The sequence below is a fragment of the Rhinatrema bivittatum genome, chromosome 16, assembly GCF_901001135.1.
Source record: "Rhinatrema bivittatum chromosome 16, aRhiBiv1.1, whole genome shotgun sequence".
In the NCBI taxonomy this organism is placed as follows: Eukaryota; Metazoa; Chordata; class Amphibia; order Gymnophiona; family Rhinatrematidae; genus Rhinatrema; species Rhinatrema bivittatum.
In genome coordinates this window covers 48511583-48534142 of record NC_042630.1, presented here as the reverse complement: position 1 = coordinate 48534142, position 22560 = coordinate 48511583, and the positions used below count along the sequence as shown (strand labels likewise).

The following is a 22560-nucleotide window of genomic DNA, read 5'->3' as shown; positions in this document are numbered from 1 at the left end:
TAGATTTCTTATTTGCTTTGATAACTTTAGTTTTCTGCGGGTTTATCTCATCTGTCATTTCATTTGTGATCTTAAACCAGGATTGTGTCACATTTAATGTATTTGATCAGAACCACAGTGGTGCGTTGAAAACCTGCCCACGATGGTTCCACCCACCGCGGACGGAAGAGGATGATGATGGCCTAGCGAAGAATTGCCTGCAAGAGTTTCACCTCCAGTGGGCTGAAGAAGACCAGAAAGATGTGACAGGCCACAGGTAGTGAAGAAGGAAGACTGAAAGATAAGGGGGGAGGAGGAGTGAGAATGCCTAACTCACTCACTTCCTCTCCCCATCTCTTACATTTTTATATGCCTCACTCTCTCAACTTCCTTTCCCTCCCATTCCTTCTTACTGAGAAAGGAGAGGAGGAAAAGGGAACTGAACAAAATAAGTAGAAGGGAAGGGAAGGTAGAGGGTTGATATTGAGGGCAGGTGTGAGTGAGAGGGTAGGAAAGGGAAGGGGTGAGTGAGAGGGAAGAGGAATGGCAGGAGTGAGTGAGTGAAGGGGAAGGGAAAGTGTGTGATAGGGAAGGAGGAAAGGAGGAAAGGGAAGGGGTGAGTGAGAGGGAAGGAGCAAGAACAAGGTAGGCAGTGAGAGAATGACTGAGACAGTTCTCGTGTGTGTGTGTGTGTGTGTGCATATGTGTATATGAGAGTATAGGTGGGTGGGTATGAGAGAAAATGAGGGGGACCTGTGTTTGATTGTGGGAACCTGAGAGTGAGAACCAATATGTGTGTGTAAGGAAAAGTGTGTAAGAGTGAGAGCCTGTGCGTATGTGTTTGTGTGAGAGAGAGAGATGTTAGATTCCATATTAGGAGATACCATCCATGAAAAGGACTTGGGCATCCTAATGGAAAATACTTTCAAATGCTCTGTTCTGTGTGTGGCATCAGCCAAACAGAATGTTAGGAATTATTAGGAGGGAGGGAGCCTGTTTGTGAGAAAAGAGAGAGCATGTGTGAGAGTATGTGTGTGAGTGTGAGAGAGAGAATAAAGGAGGAGAGAGAAGAAATAGAAAGAGAAAAGTGAACATTGAGATAGGATTAGGAAAAGACTGACAAGGGGAAAATGGAAAAAAGAGACCAGGACCAATAGATTAGAAAAATGAAAAGATCAGACAAACTTACAAAAAAAAAAATATTAGTTTTTAGCTGTTTCTTAAGAGTTCCACAGTTCAGAGTCTGATTTATCAGGCTTTGGGCCATATTTTATAACATGCGTGGGGGCGTAGATTTGTTCACGCAACTCGGCGCGAACAAATCTACGCCCGATTTTATAACATGCGCACAGCCACGTGCATGTTATAAAATCCACGGTCGGCGCGCCCAAGGGGGTGCACAATTGTGCAACTTGCGCACGCCAAGCTGAGCAGCCTTCCTACGTTCCCTCCGAGGCCGCTCCAAAATCGGAGCGGCCTCAGAGGGAACTTTCTTTCTGCCCCTCACACTTTCCCCTCCCTTCCCCTATCTAACCCTCCCCTTGACCTTTATCGAAGAAGTTACGCCTGCCTCTGGGCAGGCATAACTTGTGCACACCGGCTCTCCATTCCCCAGCCCAGTGGCTATTCCAGAGGCCACAGTCCCACCCCCGAAACGCCCATTTTTTCAAGCCCCAGGACTTACACGCATTCTAGGGCTTGCACGCGATACTGAGCCTAGGCAAGATAGGCTCGGCGCATGCAGGGGGAGGCAAGGGTAGGTTTTCGGGGGTTATGCGCGTATCTTACGTGCGTAACCCTTTGAAAATCTACCCCTTTCTGTTTTGGTTTTGTCTGCATGTTTTGGTTTCTAATTTGCAGTTGCTATTTCTCTATTAGATAAGGGTCGGCCTGTGTTCTGCTCTTGTGTATTTTCTCTGTAGGGATTTGTACCAGTCCAGCTTATTCACTTTGCCTAGTAGGTAGGTGGTTTATTAGTGTTCTGGGGCCTGATATGATATTTGTATTGCTGCCTTTTAAAAATAAGAGTGCTGTTTAATGCCTGAGAGTCAGTGCTGTGATTGTATGGAATGGTAAGGTTCTTGATATCTTTTATAAATAAGAGTGCTGTTTGATGCCTGAGAGTCAGTGCTGTGATTGTATGGAATGGTAAGGTTCTTGATATCTTTTATAAATAAGAGTGCTGTTTGATGCCTGAGAGTCAGTGCTGTGATTGTATGGAATGGAGAGGTTCTTGATATCTTTTATAAATAAGATTGCTGTTTGATGCCTGAGAGTCAGTGCTGTGATTGTACGGAATGGTAAGGTCCTTGATATCTTTTATAAATGAGAGTGCTGTATGATGCCTGAGAGTCAGTGCTGTGATTGTATGGAATGGTAAGGTTCTTGATATCTTTTATAAATAAGAGTGCTGTTTGATGCCTGCGAGTCAGTGCTGTGATTGTATGAAATGGTAAGGTTCTTGATATCTTTTATAAATAAGAGTGCTGTTTGATGCCTGAGAGTTAGTGCTGTGATTCTATGGAATGGTAAGGTTCTTGATATCTTTTATAAATAAGAGTGCTGTTTCATGCCTGAGAGTCAGTGCTGTGATTGTATGGAATGTTAAGGGTCTTAACATCTTTTATAAATAAGAGTGCTGTTTGATGCCTGAGAGTTAATGCTGTGATTGTATGGAATGATAAGGTTCTTGATATCTTTTATAAATAAGAGTGCTGTTTGATGCCTGAGAGTTAATGCTGTGATTGTATGGAATGATAAGGTTCTTGATATCTTTTATAAATAAGAGTGCTGTTTGATGCCTGAGAGTTATTGCTGTGATTCTACGGAATGGTAAGGTTCTTGATATCTTTTTTTTTTTAATTTTGCTGGGGTTTCTTACTTCACAAACAGCCTGATTTTAAAAGGGCCACGCACGTAAAAAGTGGGGGTTATGCACGTGGCTGGGCCTTGCATGCGCCACGCGCATTTTAGAAAGACCAGGGCTTCCAAAAGGGGAAGGCCAGGGGCGTGGTCAGAGCAGGGTGAAGGATGGACCGGGATAGCACCATTAGCCGCTGTCCCAGGGAAGCGCGCTCTGGCAGCCGGTGAGCGGAGATTACATCTGGTCCCGTGAGACAATGAGTATTAAAATAAAAAAATTAGGGATGGTAGGGTTAGGTTAGGCATCGGAGAAGAGATGGGTAGAGGTAGGAAGGGTAGAGTTAGGGATTGTAAAGTTCCCTCCCTGTCCACCCCTTAATTGGATTGGACTGGGAGGGAACTGGGGGAGGTCTGATTGCGTCACCACGCATATTATATTTATTTATTTATTTATTTATACAATTTTTACAATCTTTTCTATACCATCACTAAGTAAGAAACCATCGCAACGGTTTACATGTAGGCACATAAGTTAATGTAGGTGGGTGCATACTATCGTACATTCTAATGGGTGCCAGAAAAGGTTCAGTTACAATAAATCGTTAAAGACAATCACTTGTTTAATGAAGTAGGTCATGACCAGGTGTACCTGTAAGGTACTGTTCACGGGTAAAAATCATATATATAGTGTTTACAATTACGTTTGTGAGATAGAGTTCATAGACTATTATAACGCACATGCTTAGAATAGTGCTGTATGCTGGTGTTCTGCCTATTCCTGTATATTTTCATTCTCCAGTCTCTTTATAAAATGCTTGTTTAAAAAGCCATGTTTTTAAACTTTTCTTAAAGGTTTTGAGATCACTTTGTTATCTGATCTCTAGAGGCATTGTGTTCCAGATTGTGGGTCCTGCTAATGATAAGGCCCTTTCTCTCACTTGGGTTAGTCTTGCTGTCTTTACTGAAGGAATGGTTAAGAATGCTTTGTTTGCTGAATGAAGGTTTCCGTGTGGGACGTGTACTCGCAATGCTGTGTTTAGCCAGTCCGATTTCTCATCATATATTAGTTTATGTATGGTACATAAGGCTTTGTATTTAATAGAGATGTGAATCGTGTGATCGATCGTCTTAACGATCGATTTCGGCTGGGAGGGGGAGGGAATCGGATCGTTGCAGTTTGGGTTTTTTAAATATCGTGTAAATCGAAAACCGGCACACTAAAACAACCCTAAAACCCACCCCGACCCTTTAAAATAAATCCCCCACCCTCCTGAACCCCCCCAAAATGCCTTAAATTACCTGGGGTCCAGAGGAAGGGTCCCGGTGTGATCTTTTACTCTCAGACCTCCTGTGCGTTGTAGAAATGGCGCCGGTGCTACCTTTGACCTGTCATATGACAGGGCAAAGGTAGCGCCGACGCCATTTTGTTTTTTTGTCCCCCGACGGCAGGAGCATAGGAGATCACTCCCGGACCCCCGCTGGACCCCCAGGGACTTTTGGCCAGCTTGGGGGGGCCTCCTGACCCCCACAAGACTTGCCAAAAGTCCAGCGGGGGTCCGGGAACGACTTCCTGCACGCGAATTGTTTTTCCAAACGGAAAAACGATTCACGGTAGGAGATCACTCCCAGACCCCCGCTGGACCCCCAGTGACTTTTGGCCAGCTTGGGGGGGCCTCCTGACCCCCACAAGACTTGCCAAAAGTCCAGCGGGGGTCCGGAACGACCTCCTGCAGTCGAATTGTGTTGCCATATGGCCGGCGCCATTTTGAAATGGTGATTTTTTGACGATAAATCGGGGGAATTGTTATTGTATCGCGGCTCTAACGATTTTTGACGATTTAAAATATATCGGACAATATTTTAAATCGTCAAAAAACGATTCACATCCCTAGTATTTAATTCTGTGTTCAATAGGTAGCCAATGTAATTCTGCCAGGGTTTTGATTATATGGTTCCTCCTCCTTTTTCCTGTTAGTATTCTGGCTGCTATGTTTTGAAGGATTTGAAGTGGTCTTAATGTTGTATTTGGGAGTCCTAGTAAAAGGGCATTACAGTAGTCCGTGCTGGAGAAAACTAGTGCCTGAAGTACTGTTCTAAAATCTCCCACTGCACGCGCGAGTCATGGGCTGCCTGCACATATGCCACTGATTTTCAAATCCGGCACGCATGTGCGCGTGGGCATCAGATTTTCTAACTTGCAGGCACATGTTTTAAAATCGGCGCATCCATGTGCACACGCCGGGAACTGAGCACATGGATGTGCACGCGTGGGTCTTAAAATTGACCAGAAAAGACCGAAGCAAAAAAAGCCTTGCACATACGCAAGTAACAGAGTACACTGGTGCAAGAAAAATTGTATCACCACCAAAAATTCCACAAAAGTCTTTTATTGCACTTCAAAGCAAAATCAGGTGAAACAGTGTTGCAGTGACGGCAACTCCATGAATTAAAGGATCATGAAGGTAAATGCCTGAACGGGAGCTGCAGTAGCTAAAACAGGATTCAAGGACACCGTCAAATAACATACAGAGCTGGGATAGCTGAATTTCTCCCTTTCCAACAGGCTCTGAAGAAACATCTCACCTGCAGTGGAGCCCTATTTTTTATCAGCTCCTTATGAAATCAGGAGAGGATAGAGATACAGGTAAATACCAGGACTAGAATAGGAACCAGGAAAATCCTCCAGGAGCAGAGGGAAATGGAGGCAGGTGAACACCAGAGTCAAATCTGTTTCATCTGAAGCAGGAATCAGAAGCAGAGAGCTGGGACAGATTATTTCTCATCCTCCAATAGATCCTGCAGATAACATCTAAGATGATCCAGAGGAGAAATTTGCAGAACATTTCTAATTAAGTGCATGAGTTGGAGCAGCGCATGGGGATGTGCACTTCTCATAATAAAGTGTTCTCTTTAAGAGGAAGCACAGAATCTATAAACTGGATGCATAGAAAGTAGGCAGAAGGCCACCTCAATGTCTGTCTTATTCATGAGAGGGATTTTTCCAAGCTCCCTCAGTAAGCACAGTACAATGTTGATGGAGGCATACTATACCAGTGTTTCCAATCTTTTCAAAGTGAAGACTTGCCTAAATTAACAAAAATGTTCTATGTCACACCAGCCTCTACAAGGCGGGCAGCGTGGAAATGCAGGGGACTCTTATGGCAAAAGAAGAGCTAGAAAAGCACTGAAAGAGCCACCAATTTCTATTCCAAATTATAAAGCAAAGGAAAGAGAGGGCAGCCAGACACATGAACCTGTTGCTATACACCAGCTCCCTCTATATACAAGTGCTGGAGAAGGGAGACGTCAGTGTGATGCAGAGAACCTGCTCCTTGTTTATGCTTGGAGGACACATGTGACTGTCAGAGTTCGTCCATTGCCACTGCTCCCAGCACTCAGAATGTCTCATCCATCCAGTACTCAGTGTTCACTCGCCCATCTCACTCAGCCTAGAGATAAGACAGAGGCTTGAAGGACTCAAAGGAGGAAGACAGGGAGATCTGGTGTGCAATGTGTATGCTGTACAAAGTGGTCCAGCTACCTGTGCCCTCCATAATGTTAATTAATTACTACTCTGGGCAGAATACTACTAATCATGCTGTAGGTAGAAAGAAGAGGCAAGCATGCAAGATTAGTTACAAATATTCTCAAAAAGGAGCTCCTACAATTTTAAGAGTCGCCATTTGTGTGTCCTGTTGCAGCAAGGTGCTGAGAGCAGAGCCCAAGTGCTGACCTATATATGAACATCAGGCAGTGGTGACTTTTCCATGGCAGACCTGATTGGGTCTGAAGGCAGAACGATTTGGAAAAACTGTACTATACAAAACATTTTAGGAGGGATAGAATCAGGGCCTGTGCAAGGGGATTTGGCGCCTTAGGTGAGCCCTCTCCCTTGTGCCCCCCCCCACCCCCCAATTGTGCCGCCACCCCCGGTCTCGACCCCGACTCCTACCTCATTTTCGATCATGCCCGTTGACTGTGTGGTTTTCTGGGTCGTGAGCAGGTTGGCCACTGCTCACGGCCCGCCACATCTCCACTCCTCTTTGCCACCACTTGCGGTCCCGTATGGTTCGCACCCAGTGGCGCATCAAGGGTCTCCAGAGCCCGGGGGCTAATGCGTTTGTGTGCATCTCCAGCACACCCCCCCCCCCCTTAATCCTTCTTGTACTAATGCTTAAGGTCACAGAAAATCTGTGGTGTGGCGTCTCTAGACAGAAGAATTTATTTTTTTTTTGGGGGGGGGGGGAGCCAAAATGACATTGCTTCATCACACCCACCTCTATAGCATGGATCCTGCTTTAAAATTGGTTATAAAAAAAGGTGTTAATAAAAAAAGTCCAAAGGGTCTTCTGCGTAATTTTAAAAAGCTGGCCAATTTTACACCCTAAAATTATTTGATAGCCTCATTCAACTAATTCTATATGGCTATGAGAGTGAAGTCTGAAATATATAGGAAGGGAAAAAATGTCAATACAAATCCTGCACCTCCAGTTCTATAACTCTGTGCATCCACAGAAATTCCCCCAAACAATGGAGCTTGGATGTTTCCCTTACTGATCATCATAGTTTATTTATTTTATTTATTTATTTAACATTTTTCTATACCGACCTTCATGGTTAAATACTATATCAGGTCGGTTTACATCGAACAGGGGTAAATAACTGAGATAAAGGAAACAAAAGTTACATTAAACGAGGACCGTGAACTTGGAAGCTTAAGTAGCTGGAAGAAAAAAAGGCCCGAAGAGGGCATCAACTTAGATTAAGTTAAAGGGAGACATAACAAAATTTCAGACTAGTGTTAGTCCACATATTAGAGGAGGTATCCATGCCGTTCAGGTAATCAGGGGGGAGGGAGGTTCCATTGTTCGAGAGTAGATTAAACGCCTAATGTGTGTCCCAGGGTTCTGGGAAGGCTTGGCGGAACAGCCACGTTTTGAGTTTTTTCTTAAATGTTAGCAGGCAAGGTTCCAGCCTGAGTTCTGCAGGGAGGTTGTTCCAGATGGCTGGGCCTGCTGTCGAAAATGCTCGGTCCCTGGATGAGATGAGTTGCGTGGCTTTGGTTGGAGGGGCTTGTAGCGATCCTTTGTATATTTCTCTCATTGCTCTGTTGGATGTATGGAGTTTGAACGGGATTTCAAGGTCGAGATAAAGGAGATTGTGGATGGATTTGTGTATTAAAGTTAAAGATTTGTGTAAGACTCTGTGGTTGACTGGTAACCAGTGTAGGTTTCGGAGGATGGGTGTAATATGATCTCTCCGGTTGGTGCTGGTCAAGATTCTGGCCGCGGCATTTTGTATCATCTGTAGTGGCTTGGTGGTTGAGCTGGGAAGTCCTGTGAGAAGAGCGCTGCAGTAGTCTATTTTGGCAAATATCAAGGATTGAAGAACTGTCCTAAAGTCATGGAAATATAAGAGAGGTCTGAGTCTTTTTAATACCTGTAGTCTGTAGAAGCAGTCTTTGGTTATGGTGTTAATCATACTCTTTAGATTAAGACGGTTATCGAGTATTACCCCAAGGTCTCTAACCTGAGTATGAGGGCGTGGTTATGGTGAGTCTGTGACTGGAAGTTGTCTTGGTTGGCGGAAATGAGGAGGAGTTCAGTCTTATTAGCATTGAGGACCAGATTTAAACTGTTGAGGAGACTAGTGATATATTGTAGGCAGTTGTTCCAGATCGAGAGTGATTTGGTGATGGATTCCGTTATGGGGATCAGGATCTGAACATCATCTGCGTAAATGCAGTGAATAAGGTTGAGACTTGTTAAGAGTTGGCACAGGGGGAGGAGGTAGATATTGAAAAGGGTGGGGGACAGGGAGGATCCTTGAGGTACGCCCAGAGATGAGTTTGTCGGTGGTGATTCTTTATTATTTATCCTGACCTTGAAGCTTCTATCACTAAGGAATGATTTGAACCAGTTGTAGACTGGTCCTGAAATGCCTATGTCTGATAGGTGATTCAGGAGGATGGCGTGGTTGACAGTATCGAACGCCACCGAGATGTCTAGGAGGATTAGAAGAAAAGAGTGTCCTTTGTCCAGTCCCATAATAATATGGTCTGTTAGTGAGATGAGCAGGGTTTCTGTGTTGCTTGATTTGCGGAAACCATACTGTGAAGGATAGAGTATATTGTGATCTTCTAAATATTCTGAGAGCTGGGTATTAACCACCTTTTCTGTAAGTTTGGCTAAGAATGGAAGATTTGATAGTTCACTAGGGTCTAAGTTGTGTTTCTTAAGGAGGGGTTTGAGGGAAGCGTTTTTTAGACTGTTTGGGTACAGTCCTTGGGTTAAGCAGCAGTTTATGATGTTTGACAGTGGTCCGGATATTGTGTTTGGTATGAGTAGCAGTAGCTTGGTAGGTATGTTGTCTGTAGGGTGGCTCGATGGTTTCTGCTTCTTGAGAATGGATTCGATCTCTAGTAAAAGATATTTTCAAATTCTGGTGTCACCTCACAGTAACAGCAGCACAAACACCTTCCACTGCCAGGCACAGTGTGAATTAACACAGAGCTCAACAAAGAAGATACTCAAAAGCTATACTGCAATCCCATCATAACACCAATGACTCAAACAACAATAGCCCTACCTGTGAATAAGCAAGGGTAAATATAACACTGGATCCCAGAATGCCAATACACCACCTACTGAGGAAACAAAACAAACCAGATTGCTATAGATCCCTATGCTAGCGAATTTCTCATCATGGTCACACACACAGAGCAGAGACAGACCCTCAATAAATACAGAATACAAAATAAAGGAGCACACATTTTTTTTTATTTTTTTTTTCTCCTCGCCGCGACCGAAGACCTGCGCGACCGGCGCCAGAGCCCCACCGGGGGAAGGTCAGGTCAGTGCTCGGCCTCCCCACCCGGGGAACCCCAACACCAGCCGCGCGCCGAGGCCCAATCCGCCGAACGAAACGCAACTAAAGAAAAAAACATGGAAACGCGCCAAGGCCCGCCCACAAAAAGAAGCCAGCCAACCAGATACAGCCCAGCTGGGCTTTAAATCCAGGCTGCAGGCGCCATTTCTTCCTTTCTCCTCGCCGCGACCGAAGACCTGCGCGACCGGCGCTGGAGCCCCACCGGGGGAAGGTCAGGTCAGTGCTCGGCCTCCCCACCCGGGGGACCGCAACGCCAGCCGCGCGCCGAGGCCCAATCCGCCGAACGAAACGCAACTAAAAGAAAAAAACAGAGAAATGCGCCAAGGCCCGCCCACAAAAAGAAGCCAGCCAACCAGATACAGCCCGGCTGGGCTTTAAATCCAGGCTGCAGGCGCCATTTCTTCCTTTCTCCTCGCCGCGACCGAAGATCTGCGCGACCGGCACCGGAGCCCCACCGGGGAAGGTCAGGTCAGTGCTCGGCCTCCCCACCCGGGGGACCCCAATGCCAGCCGCGCGCCGAGGCCCAATCCGCCGAACGAAACGCAACTAAAAGAAAAAAACAGAGAAATGCGCCAAGGCCCGCCCACAAAAAGAAGCCAGCCAACTAGATACAGCCCGGCTGGGCTTTAAATCCACGCCCTGCTAGGCGTCGCACGCCAAAGGAGCACGACAAAGGGGCCTGCCCCTTTGTGTGCCCCTTCGTGTGAACCTGAGCATAACCAGAAACCACCCACGCTAAACGCCTCTGCCACTCAACCCTCTACCACCGAAGCACTCAACGTCAGCTCCACCCAAGCATTCGTCCAGTGACTCCATCTTCCAGGTTTCATACACACATCTGCTTCTTCAACATTCATCCAACCTCTCCAGTATTCATCCAGCCTCTCCAGCAATCTTCCAGCATTCATCCAGCCTCTCCAGCATTCATCCAGCCTCTCCAGCAATCATCCAGCCTCTCCAGTATTCATCCAGCCTCTCCAGCAATCTTCCAGCATTCATCCAGCCTCTCCAGTATTCATCCAGCCTCTCCAGCAATCTTCCAGCCTCTCCAGTATTCATCCAGCCTCTCCAGCAATCTTCCAGCATTCATCCAGCCTCTCCAGCATTCCTCCAGCCTCTCCAGCAATCTTCCAGCCTCTCCAGCATTCATCCAGACTCTCCAGCATTCATCCAGCCTCTCCAGCAATCTTCCAGCATTCATCCAGCCTCTCCAGCATTCATCCAGCCTCTCCAGCAATCTTCCAGCATTCATCCAGCCTCTCCAGCATTCATCCAGCCTCTCCAGCAATCTTCCAGCCTCTCCAGCATTCATCCAGACTCTCCAGCATTCATCCAGCCTCTCCAGCAATCTTCCAGCATTCATCCAGCCTCTCCAGCATTCATCCAGACTCTCCAGCATTCATCCAGCCTCTCCAGCAATCTTCCAGCATTCATCCAACCTCTCCAGCATTCATCCAGCCTCTCCAGCATTCATCCAGCCTCTCCAGCAATCTTCCAGCCTCTCCAGCATTCATCCAGACTCTCCAGCAATCTTCCAGCATTCATCCAGCCTCTCCAGCATTCATCCAGCCTCTCCAGCAATCTTCCAGCATTCATCCAGTCTCTCCAGTATTCATCCAGCCTCTCCAGCATTCATCCAGCCTCTCCAGCAATCTTCCAGCCTCTCCAGCATTCATCCAGACTCTCCAGCATTCATCCAGCCTCTCCAGCAATCTTCCAGCATTCATCCAGCCTCTCCAGCATTCATCCAACCTCTCCAGCATTAATCCAGTCTCTCCAGCATTCATCCAGCCTCTCCAGCAATCTTCCAGCATTCTTCCAGCCTCTCCAGCATTCATCCAGTCTCTCCAATATTTATTGCAGTATCTCTAAACATTTTTCCAACCAATTGAGCCACAATAATGCACCTCTGCACCATACCCAAAATCTGGTACAAACTCAGAAAGCACACAAAACCTGCAACTCATCTCATTGCATGACAACAAAGGCTTATACCAATAATGATATCGCCAATTACGCAAATCCTAGGACTCTCTCTGTTTACCCTATCCCTATTCAACGCTCAGTCTCTTTCCAAAAAAGTGGACATCCTCATTGACTATCTCATAGAAGTCAACCCAGATATCTGTGCAATCAAAGAGACATGGTTAAAACACACAGATACTGTACTTACAAATCAGCTTCCCATGCAATCTTACGACCTATTCTCTGTCCCCAGACCCAAAAAAAGAGGTGGGGGACTCCTCCTTGCAGCAAAAAAAGGACTAAGTATAACTTTACAACTTACTAACACCTCCACCAAACTAGAATTCTCCCTCTTTAAATCTGATCAAATCCAATTAGCTTTAGTATACGCCCCACCAGGAACCTTAGAATGGGATCCCTCTCCTCTGATCGAACATATAGCCAAACACATAAACGCTGACAAACCTGCTATAATCCTCGGAGACTTTAATTTACATGTAGACGCTACTCCACAATCCATCAACTGCCAAACAGTCCTCTCCTCACTCAGCCATTTGGGCTTTACTCAAATTATCAACAGTCCTACCCACAAGGCAGGCCATACTTTGGATCTCATCTTTAGTAACGAACCCTTTACCATTCACACCAACCCCACTTGCTCACCAGTTCCATGGTCAGACCACAGAGTCATCCACACAACCCTTAAGATCAACAACCCACCACCTCAAGTCTCTACCAAATCCACCATCCTCTTCAGGAACCATGCTCTCCAGACATACTCAGTGAAAAGATGTCCGAAGCACTAAATCAACTAGACCTCACAGACGCAACAACTGCAACCACCTCATGGATCAATATTAACAATAAAATTGCAGATCAAATCTGCCCAACTTCAACCAAAACCATACAACCCACATTAGACAATAGAAAACCCTGGTTTACCCCTGAACTTAAATCCCTTAAGCAATCTCTAAGAAAAAAAGAACAAAGCTGGAGAAAAAACCCAACCATTTCGACACATGCCATCTACAAATCCCTCCTCAACACTTACAGGAATACTATCCTTAGAACAAAGAAAGAATTATACGCAAAAAAAAAATACACAACTTCATTTTCGACTCAAAGGCTCTTTTCTCTTACGTCTCCTCTTTAACCAAACCATCTCCTCCCAGCATCCCAGACCACCAAGCTCTCAACAAAGCAAACAAACTCGCCAACTACTTCAAGACAAAAATCACCAACCTTACCCATTCAATCACAACCAACAGCCTCACCCCAACACACCATCTCATAGCCCTGCCTCAACAAAACACAAGCCTGGATTCATTTGAGCTCACTTCTTCACTGGAGATAGAAAATACACTCAAGAAACTCAAACCATCCTCCCACCCATCAGACCCATTACCAACAAATCTCCTCATCGCCATACCAAACACCATCTCAAAACCAATTGCAGAAATTATTAACACATCCCTTTCTCAAGGTTTAGTTCCTAATCAGTTAAAATTGGCAATCCTCAAACCACTACTAAAAAAACCAAACGCCTCTCCATCGGACCCAGCTAACTTTCGACCTATCACAAACTTACTGCTCATCGCCAAATTGATGGAGAAAATTGTCAACAAGCAACTGTCAGAATATCTGGAAGATCATAACATTCTATCCCAGGCTCAATATGGTTTCCGAAAACTCCTAAACACCGAATCTCTCTTACTATCTCTCACTGACACCATCCTCGTTAACCTGGAGAAAAAACAATCTTACCTGCTTGTTCTTCTTGATCTGTCTGCTGTGTTTGACACGGTAAAACACACTATACTTATAGACCAACTAGCCAATATAGGGATCAAAGGCACAGCTCTCAGATGGTTTCAGTCCTTCTTAAGCAACAAAGTCAGGATAAACAACAAAGAATCACATCCAGTCCTTACAGATCAAGGAGTCCCGCAAGGATCCTCACTTTCACCCACCCTCTTCAATATCTACCTCCTCCCTCTCTGCCACCTACTCTCAAACCTCAAGCTTACCCATTACCTCTATGCAGACGACATACAAATCCTTCTCCCGATTACAGAATCCCTTCAAAAAACCATCACATACTGGAACGAATGCCTACAGCCTATTAAAGACTTACTCTCAAGCCTCAACTTAGTATTGAATGCCAATAAAACCGAAATGCTCATTGTCTCCCAGGACCCCCCTTACAATCTCATCTAGCCTCTCTCCACCAAACTCAAATAGCATGTTCTCACCTGACGTCAGAGACCTTGGAGCCTGGCTAGACAACCATCTAAACCTAAAAAAGTTCGTAAACACTACCACAAAGGACTGCTTTTACAAATTGCAAGTCCTCAAAAAACTTAAACCCCTCCTTTACTTCTCCGACTTCAGGTTAGAACTGCAATCCATCATATTATCTAAGCTCGACTATTGCAACTCCCTTCTGCTAGGTCTACCCATCAACACCATCAAACCATTACAGATGGTACAGAATTCCGCTGCTAGAATTCTCACAAGCTCTAACAAAAAATATCATATCACCCCAATCCTTCGTAACCTACATTGGCTTCCTATTAAACACAGGATACTCTATAAGGTACTCACAATCGTCCACAAAGCAACATACAAACTGGCTCCTATCATGTTAAGCTCTCAACTTCAACCACATACATCTTCCAGACCAATTAGAAGCGCATACAAAGGAACACTGCATGCCCCACAAGTAAAATCATCATTGAGCAAATGAGCACTATCTTCAGCAGGCCCCCACCAGTGGAACGCGCTCCCCCCAGATCTAAGACTAGAACCCAGTCATCAAGAGTTCAAAAAAAGACTGAAGACCTGGCTTTTCCAACAAGCCTTCCCAGACTCTCAATGCTACTTAGACGGGAGGACTTCCTAAATATGAGGTATCCCCAAATTATGGATACCACACCAAGTCTTACTATCATGACTCTGCAACTGTACAACAATCTCTGAGTCCAAAAGTTCATCATATTTTTATTTATTTTTATTGTAGCTTTAATATGTCATTATTTCTACGTTAAATAGTTAAACTGTATATATTATATTTATTTATTACTATGTTAAATTGACATTCGGTTATATTGTTCCATCTGTTCTATGGTTCCATGTAAATCCCCTTTCTCTTTTGGGCAGTTCATCGTTTTATGTAAACCGGAGTGATTTGTAGTTCTTACAAGAACTTCGGTATATGAAAATTAAAAATAAATAAATAAATAAATAAATTAGAGAAAACTGAAATGGAAACCCTAATAAGCCAGACTGTGTACTAACAATGGAAAAGCAGAACCACCATTCCTCATAAAACAAATAAAATCAAGAAACATAAAGCATCAGTTATAATAGTAAAACCATTCTAATAAAATATTTTAAAACTACTGATAAATAGAATTTCCATTAATTAAATCATATACATTTTTTTACAATTTCCAAAACACCAATAAAATATTTCAAAACAGCACATATATCAAAATCATTTCTTCAATCAACTGCAACAACTCATCTCCCTCCACCGACGGTGAACCAATCTCTTCAGTCAAAGATCTTGGTGTAATCATTGACAACGAACTCAACATGAAGACCAACATCAACTCAATAATAAAAGATGGTTTCTTCAAACTTCAGATCCTCAAAAAAATCAAACCACTACTCTATGCCCATGACTACAGAACAGTCCTCCAAGCACTGCTATTTTCCAAACTCGACTACTCTAATGCCCTACTCCTTGGCCTTCCATCCAATTCTCTCAGACCACTGCAACTGCTCCAAAATGCAGCGGCAAAATCACTTTCCAACACCAAAAAATCTGAACACATATCACCTATCCTCAACAACCTTCACTGGTTGCCCATCCCACACAGGATAGAATACAAAATTCTTACACTCATCCACAAAGCACGATACACTAAAAAATTCAACTGGCCGAGTCCTGCTCTTCACTTTCAAACCACCCAGAGAACACACCGCTCCACCAACACTGGACTTATCCCACCCCATCACCAAAAATGGCACACCTAACCTCAACAAGGAACCGCCCCCTAACAGTGGCAGGACCAACACTCTGGAACAGTCTACCACTTCAGCTCAGGCTTGACACAATATCTCAATTTTTCAAAAAAACCTTAAAACATGACTCTTTAAAAAAGCTTAGCCAACATCACCCATCTCCTCCAGCCAACCCCACTAAGATGACCTCTCCTTCCCCCCTTCTCCCTCAGCACCCCCTTTCACCACCAAAGAACAACATACCCCCATTCCCACCCATGTTATATAAGAAGTCCATGATAATGGATGTATTCATTTGTTAACACATGTTATCAAGTTACTACTCACATTATAAAGTCTGTTAAGCATGTTTTAAAGTGTCAATGTAAAATAAGAAGTCCATGTTCAAAAGACACCTCTGTTAATCTGTAAACCAAAGTGATATGTCTATCACTCAATCTACAAACTTTTCATGTAACATAAGAAGTCCATAATAATGGACGTATACATTTGTTATGCATGTTATCAAGTCTGTTACCCTTGTTGTAAAGCCTGTTACGCATGTTTTAAAAGTTTCAATGTAAAATAAGAAGTCTATGTTTAATAGACTCCTTTGTTAATCTGTAAACTGGAGTGATATGTCTAATTGAACCTCAGTATAGAAAAACAAATAAATAAATAAAATATCAAATAACACCCAATAATTAAAACTAATAGGGATTTTTAAAAGCCCCTGCTGTTCATATGTGGGAGCACTTGATTTCCAGTCACCCTGAGATTGTCGAGGATTAGGAGGTTATCATCTCTCTCACACATACTCACATGTCCATTCTCTCTCACAGATACACTGTAACAAACATACACATTCATGCTCTTATACCCACCATAACCTCTCACTCTCATAGACACTGACACACTCTCAGGCTGTAAGACACTCTCTACCCCTCCACCCCTCTCCACACACACACTCTTACTCCTCTGGATTTTCTCATACACACTCATGCTCTCACTCTCACTGGCTCCCTCACATACACACAAACGCACACACCCAGACAAGCTCCCAATCATTCTCACACAAACAATGACCCCCAGGCAGGCTCCCATTCATTTTCATACCACTCCCTCCCCATCCCCCAGGCATGCACACATTCATTCTCACACACACATACCCCCAGGCAGGCACCAATTCATTCACACACACACATACACCACACACAGACAGGCACCTATTCTCACACATACAAACCCCAGGAAGACACCCATACATTCTCATACACAGACACACCCTCGGGCAGGCACCCATGCATTCACACACATACACCCCCAGGCAGACTCCCATTCATACACATGCACACACTAAAGGCAGACCCCCCCCCCCTCTCTTTTGCCAGCAACCTCAGAGTCTCTCTCATTCCTCTGCTGCCAATGTCACTGCTGCCACATGGCTATTGGGGAGGCACTGATTGCTTCTACTGGCACTGAAGCCCATTCTGCTGCCTCCTCTGTGCAGGCCCCCATGGACTTCCACTTCCTCCATGCTGATCTCGTACATTGTGAGATCCGCATAGAGAAAGTGCTATTCTTGCACATTACCAAGATTACATGTGCCAATCAGTAAAAAGTAATTTTTTTTTTTTTACATTTGCTGTCTGATCTTAGTTTTCTAATCGGTTGGTCACAGGCTTTATTGTTCCACCTTCCCTTTCATATTTTTTTGCCAATTCCTTTTATATTGTCTTTTTTTCTATTTATTTTCTCTCCATCTGTCTTTTTCCCTCAAACACACAGTCAGGTTCTCATTCTCACATGCGTTCTCTCTCTCTCTCTCTCTTTCTTGCTCACACACACACACACACACACACACACACACACATGCTCTCACTCTCACATGCTCTCTCTCATACAATCATTCATACGCAGAGTCTTTCACTGGCACATGCTGTCTGACTCTCACACACACACAGAGGCTCTCACATGCTGTCTCTGCAAACATTCAGGTCCTCACTCCCACACCACGGTTTCTCAACTCATCTCATACACACACACACTCTACAGGCCCTCAGCCTCTCTCTCACCTCTAGGCCTCCTCTTCATGGGTCGCCGCAGGATAGGCTCTGCACAGTCCTGATCTTCTCGGGCCACCCGTAATGTGGGATCCACGGTGGTGGCCCTGCTACTGGGCCTCCACCTCTTCTCAGCCTGCTGCAACTTGGAACTCGTGGCAGTCCGTAAATGCTGCTCCTCTTCTGAGCATGGCTGATGCTCCTCCTCCTTCCTGCTCGTGCTTATCCGGCAACATTTTTCTTCCGGGCCGCATGGGCAGGAAGAAGGAGGAGCACCTGCAGGTTTAGATGCAACCTTTTTCTTCGGGCCGTGGTGACATGAACTCCACCACAACTCTGCCAATCTTCTTGCTGTGTGTATATGGCACACAGCACAGCAGATGTGCACTGCTCAGCCGCCAGTGGGATCAGGTCCACCGGCGGCCACATGAGCTTTCATGTCAGCCATCAGCGCCCCCCCCCCCATAGCCCTGTTCCTGGGGGCATTGGCTCCCCATGACCTCCCCTCGGTATACCACTGCTCAATGCACCCTAATGCTCAGCGCCCTAGGCCGAGGCCTAGTTCACCTAGTGCTTCCACCGGCCCTGGATAGAATCATTAACCAAGTGACCTTCAGAAGAGGACAGGTTATGCAATAACCTGCATTTGCTCGGTACTGGATTTGGGACCATCTCTAGCAAGGAAATCCTTATTTGAGGAAATGGCCTCATCAGGAATGGGCCCACTATCCTGCCCAAAAGGAGCTCTTTGGCTAACCTATACCTGCTAATGTGCATGAAGTGACTGACTGATTGGCATTTGTGGTGTCTGTCTGGGAAAAGGGAACACTGTATGGGATCACAAAACCATTCCTAACCTCAGCCAGCAATACTGTGGCAACTGACCTATCTGGCTATACTGCCAGTCATGACTCAAATGTCTTCCAGCTTTCCTCTTCTGTATTTAATCATATTGTCTTCCAGTTCCTCTTCCATTCTTGAAGCAACCGGCTGCAGATTGCGTGGCTGAGCAAGTGGAAAAAACATGCTGGAGTAATACATCTTTTTCTGCTGAATTCCTAACGCATATGGATGGATTGGGTCCAGTCTGTCTCTGTAAGATCTTTTTATCAATACTTTAAAAGGGGCAGTTTGCTGACTTTGTTTAATGTCTTAGTGTAACTGGACTGCTTTGCCTTGAATCATCCACAGATTCATGCCCTGTGCATTTATTTATTTACGTATTTACTTATTTAAGGCTTTTATATACCGATGTTCCTGTACTAGTATATATCACGTCGGTTTACATAGAACCAAAGTTGGAAATTACATCAAACAAGAGGGTACAGATAACAGGGCTAACTTCGTATGAACTTATAGATAAAGCAGCGAACGACTTAAAATAAAATTAAATGATTATAAATATAAGTATAAATATTGTGGATTGCAAACTGGCTAAAAGACAGGAAACAGAGAGTAGGATTAAATGGACAATTTTCTCAGTGGAAGGGAGTGGACAGTGGAGTGCCTCAGGGATCTGTATTGGGAACCTTACTTTTCAATATATTTATAAATGATCTGGAAAGAAATACGACGAGTGAGATAATCAAATTTGCAGAAGACACAAAATTATTCAGAGTAGTTAAATCACAAGCAGATTGTGATAAATTGCAGGAAGACTTTGTGAGACTGGAAAATTGGGCATCCAAATGGCAGATGAAATTTAATGTGGAAAAGTGCAAGGTGATGCATATAGGGAAAAATAACCCATGCTATAATTACACAATGTTGGGTTCCATATTAGGTGCTACAACCCAAGAAAGAGATGTAGGCGTCATAGTGAATAACACATTGAAATCGTCAGTTCAGTGTGCTGCGGCAGTCAAAAAAGCAAACAGAATGTTGGGAATTATGAGAAAGTGAATGGTGAACAAAACGTAAAATGTCATAATGCCTCTGTATCGCTCCATGGTGAGACCGCAACTTGAATACTGTGTACAATTCTGGTCACAGCATCTCAAAAAAGATATAATTGCAATGGAGAAGGTACAGAGAAGGGCTACCAAAATGATAAGGGGAATGGAACAGCTCCCCTATGAGGAAAGACTAAAGAGGTTAGGACTTTTCAGCTTGGAGAAGAGACGACTGAGGGGGGACATGATAGAGGTGTTTAAAATCAAGAGAGGTCTAGAATGGGTAGACGTGAATAGGTTATTTACTCTTTCATATAATAGAAAGACTAGGGGGCACTCCATGAAGTTAGCATGGGGCACATTTAAAACTAATCGGAGAAAGTTCTTTTTTACTCAACGCACAATTAAACTCTGGAATTTGTTGCCAGAGGATGTGGTTAGTGCAGTTAGTATAGCTGTGTTTAAAAAAGGATTGGATAAGTTCTTGGAGGAGAAGTCCATTACCTGCTATTAAGTTCACCTAGAGAATAGCCACTGCCATTAGCAACAGTAACATGGAATAGACTTAGTTTTGGGGCACTTGCCAGGTTCTTATGGCCTGGATTGGCCATGTTGGAAACAGGATGCTGGGCTTGATGGACCCTTGGTATGACCCAGTATGGCATATTCTTATGTTCTTATGTTCTGAGCAAATTGCGGGTCCACCGTCACTTTAAAGTGGCTCTAGATTGCAGATGTCTTTTGTGATCCCTTCTCTATAGTCTTCGGGGTGGATGCTGGTACTGGAACAGAAGTAATGGGTGCACCCTGAAAAGCAATGCCAGGGACATCAGTTACACTCTGTGCCTGTGCTGACTGCTCTTCCTCCTCCTCATCATCAGTTTCATCTCTCCCCTGCAGCAATGAAGTGGAGGCTAAGACAGGACTAACGAATCCTCCGAAACCTTCGTCAACTATTACTTCTTCCATTTCTGATGAGAATTCCACACAAGATGATTCTTCATTGGAATCAGAAACAAACTGTGCCTGTGCAACATTGTCAACGCTAAGTCAAGTCTGCTATCACACTGCTCCTTTTGAGTGTCACCATTTTGTCATGCATGACTCTGCCTTCCCTTCCCTCTTCTCCAAAACTACAGGGTCAGAAACAGGTGATGGCGATGCATCATCTTTAGATTTCATTTTTTTTCCTGATGGAACTGCCTGCCCCTCCAGAGATTTTAGATTGGAACAGTTCCCTTTTTAACTTTAATGGGGGACTGGAACTCACTTTTGAGGTGCCTCCTCTCCCAGTCCCAATCACTCGACCATGTCTAGTTTTCCTTATTATGGATTTAATGTCACTGCCTACTAGAAATTTCAATTAAAAGAATTATTTCCAAAAGAGGCCCACTGGGGATTTGGCTTCAGAGAGCACCGCTGTCCCAATATACATGAGTTTGCAAAACTGGCTGCCCACAGGCACTTGATGTGCACTAATGTAATGTATGTGCACACAACAAAGTTGTAACTACAAAAGAGGCTCACTGGGGATTTGGCTTCAGAACACTGCTGTCCCAATAATATATATGTGAGTCTGCAAAAGTGCCAGTGCCCGCTGATGCCCAGTGAGTGCGCTCCATGTCTTCTTGGCTTAAAAGAGCAGAAAGAGACAGCCTGAGTTCAATTTAAAAAACTGCACTTAAATTAAAAGGATGCCTTGCTTGGCACAGCAGCAAAAAGGAAGACATATATTTTTCAATGGAAAATTCTATCAAAGTAGCTAGCAATTTAATATATCTCCCACCCACAACTCCCAAATCCTGCTTGCAACCTACCCCAAGGGGTAAAATAAACTGAAAAATGCCACTGCTAGCAGCTTCTCTCAGTGGCACAGCGAGACTGTCTCAGGTCAATAAAAAAAAGTGTGGTAAAAAAAAGCATGGCATTGGCTACACTAGCTAGCTGGTGGCAGCACTGCAGCCAAATTAAACAAATATGTTTTTCAATGGAAAATTCTATAAAAGTAGCTAGCAATTGAATACAGATTTCAGACAGTCAGACTAGTTCTGAGTGCAGCCACCTCCCCGGACCACCTCCCCAGACCATCCCCGCCAAGAAAGTGCGTGGCACGCAGCGTGCTTAAGGTATAAATAGTGCTGAGTAATCAGGAATAGTGTCACAGAGAACTGAGTGAGAGTGGCGATTAGCTGCATTAGAAAAATGCTTAGCTCTGATAGGTTGCATTCTGGTCTCCTTGCCAACCTTTCTGATCCACTCTGTGACAGGGCTATGAGGTCACTTATGTCTCACAGGAAAGTTCTGGTTTTTGCTATCTCCTATTTCAAACGGCCACTAAGAAATCACTGCGAGCCAAAAGAATGAAACTAATGATTTGTTTATATTCGTGGGGGATCGCAATACGTTTCGTGAACCCACAAATACAATGAATAGGGACGTATACATTGCTGATTGACAATGTGTTGAAAATGAATGCACATCCCTAGGATCTATATATGTACCATATTGTACCATCCATCCATTATGTTCCATACTCCTCGTACATGCATTATCTTGTATAATATTTTATTATGTTGTTCCATATTGTACCATCCACATCATATTTACTTCATTCCAGACTGCCCTGTTCATCCTTTGTACAGTACTTTATTTCCTTTGTATATTAAGTTACTTGTTCTTGTTATTTAAGGATACAGTTCTCTGTGTACCCTGACCTTCCCGGTTCTCCCCCCCCCCTTATTTTTTGTAATTTTTTCTGTAAACCGATAGGATGTACCCACGAATACCGGTATAAATAAATGTTAAATATATATATCTACATATTTATATATTTATAGATGTATAGATATATATAGATATATAGATATGTAGATAGATATATACAGAGAGAGAGAGAGAGAGAG

The 22560-nt window shown here is 44.1% G+C and overlaps 1 protein-coding gene across 1 annotated transcript in view; it reads right to left on the bottom strand.

Moving 5' to 3' along the window:
- LOC115077638 (vomeronasal type-2 receptor 26-like) overlaps positions 1-22560 on the bottom strand; it is a 190898-nt gene that overhangs the window by 23113 nt on the left and 145225 nt on the right. The gene's annotated exons all lie outside the window — the stretch shown is intronic.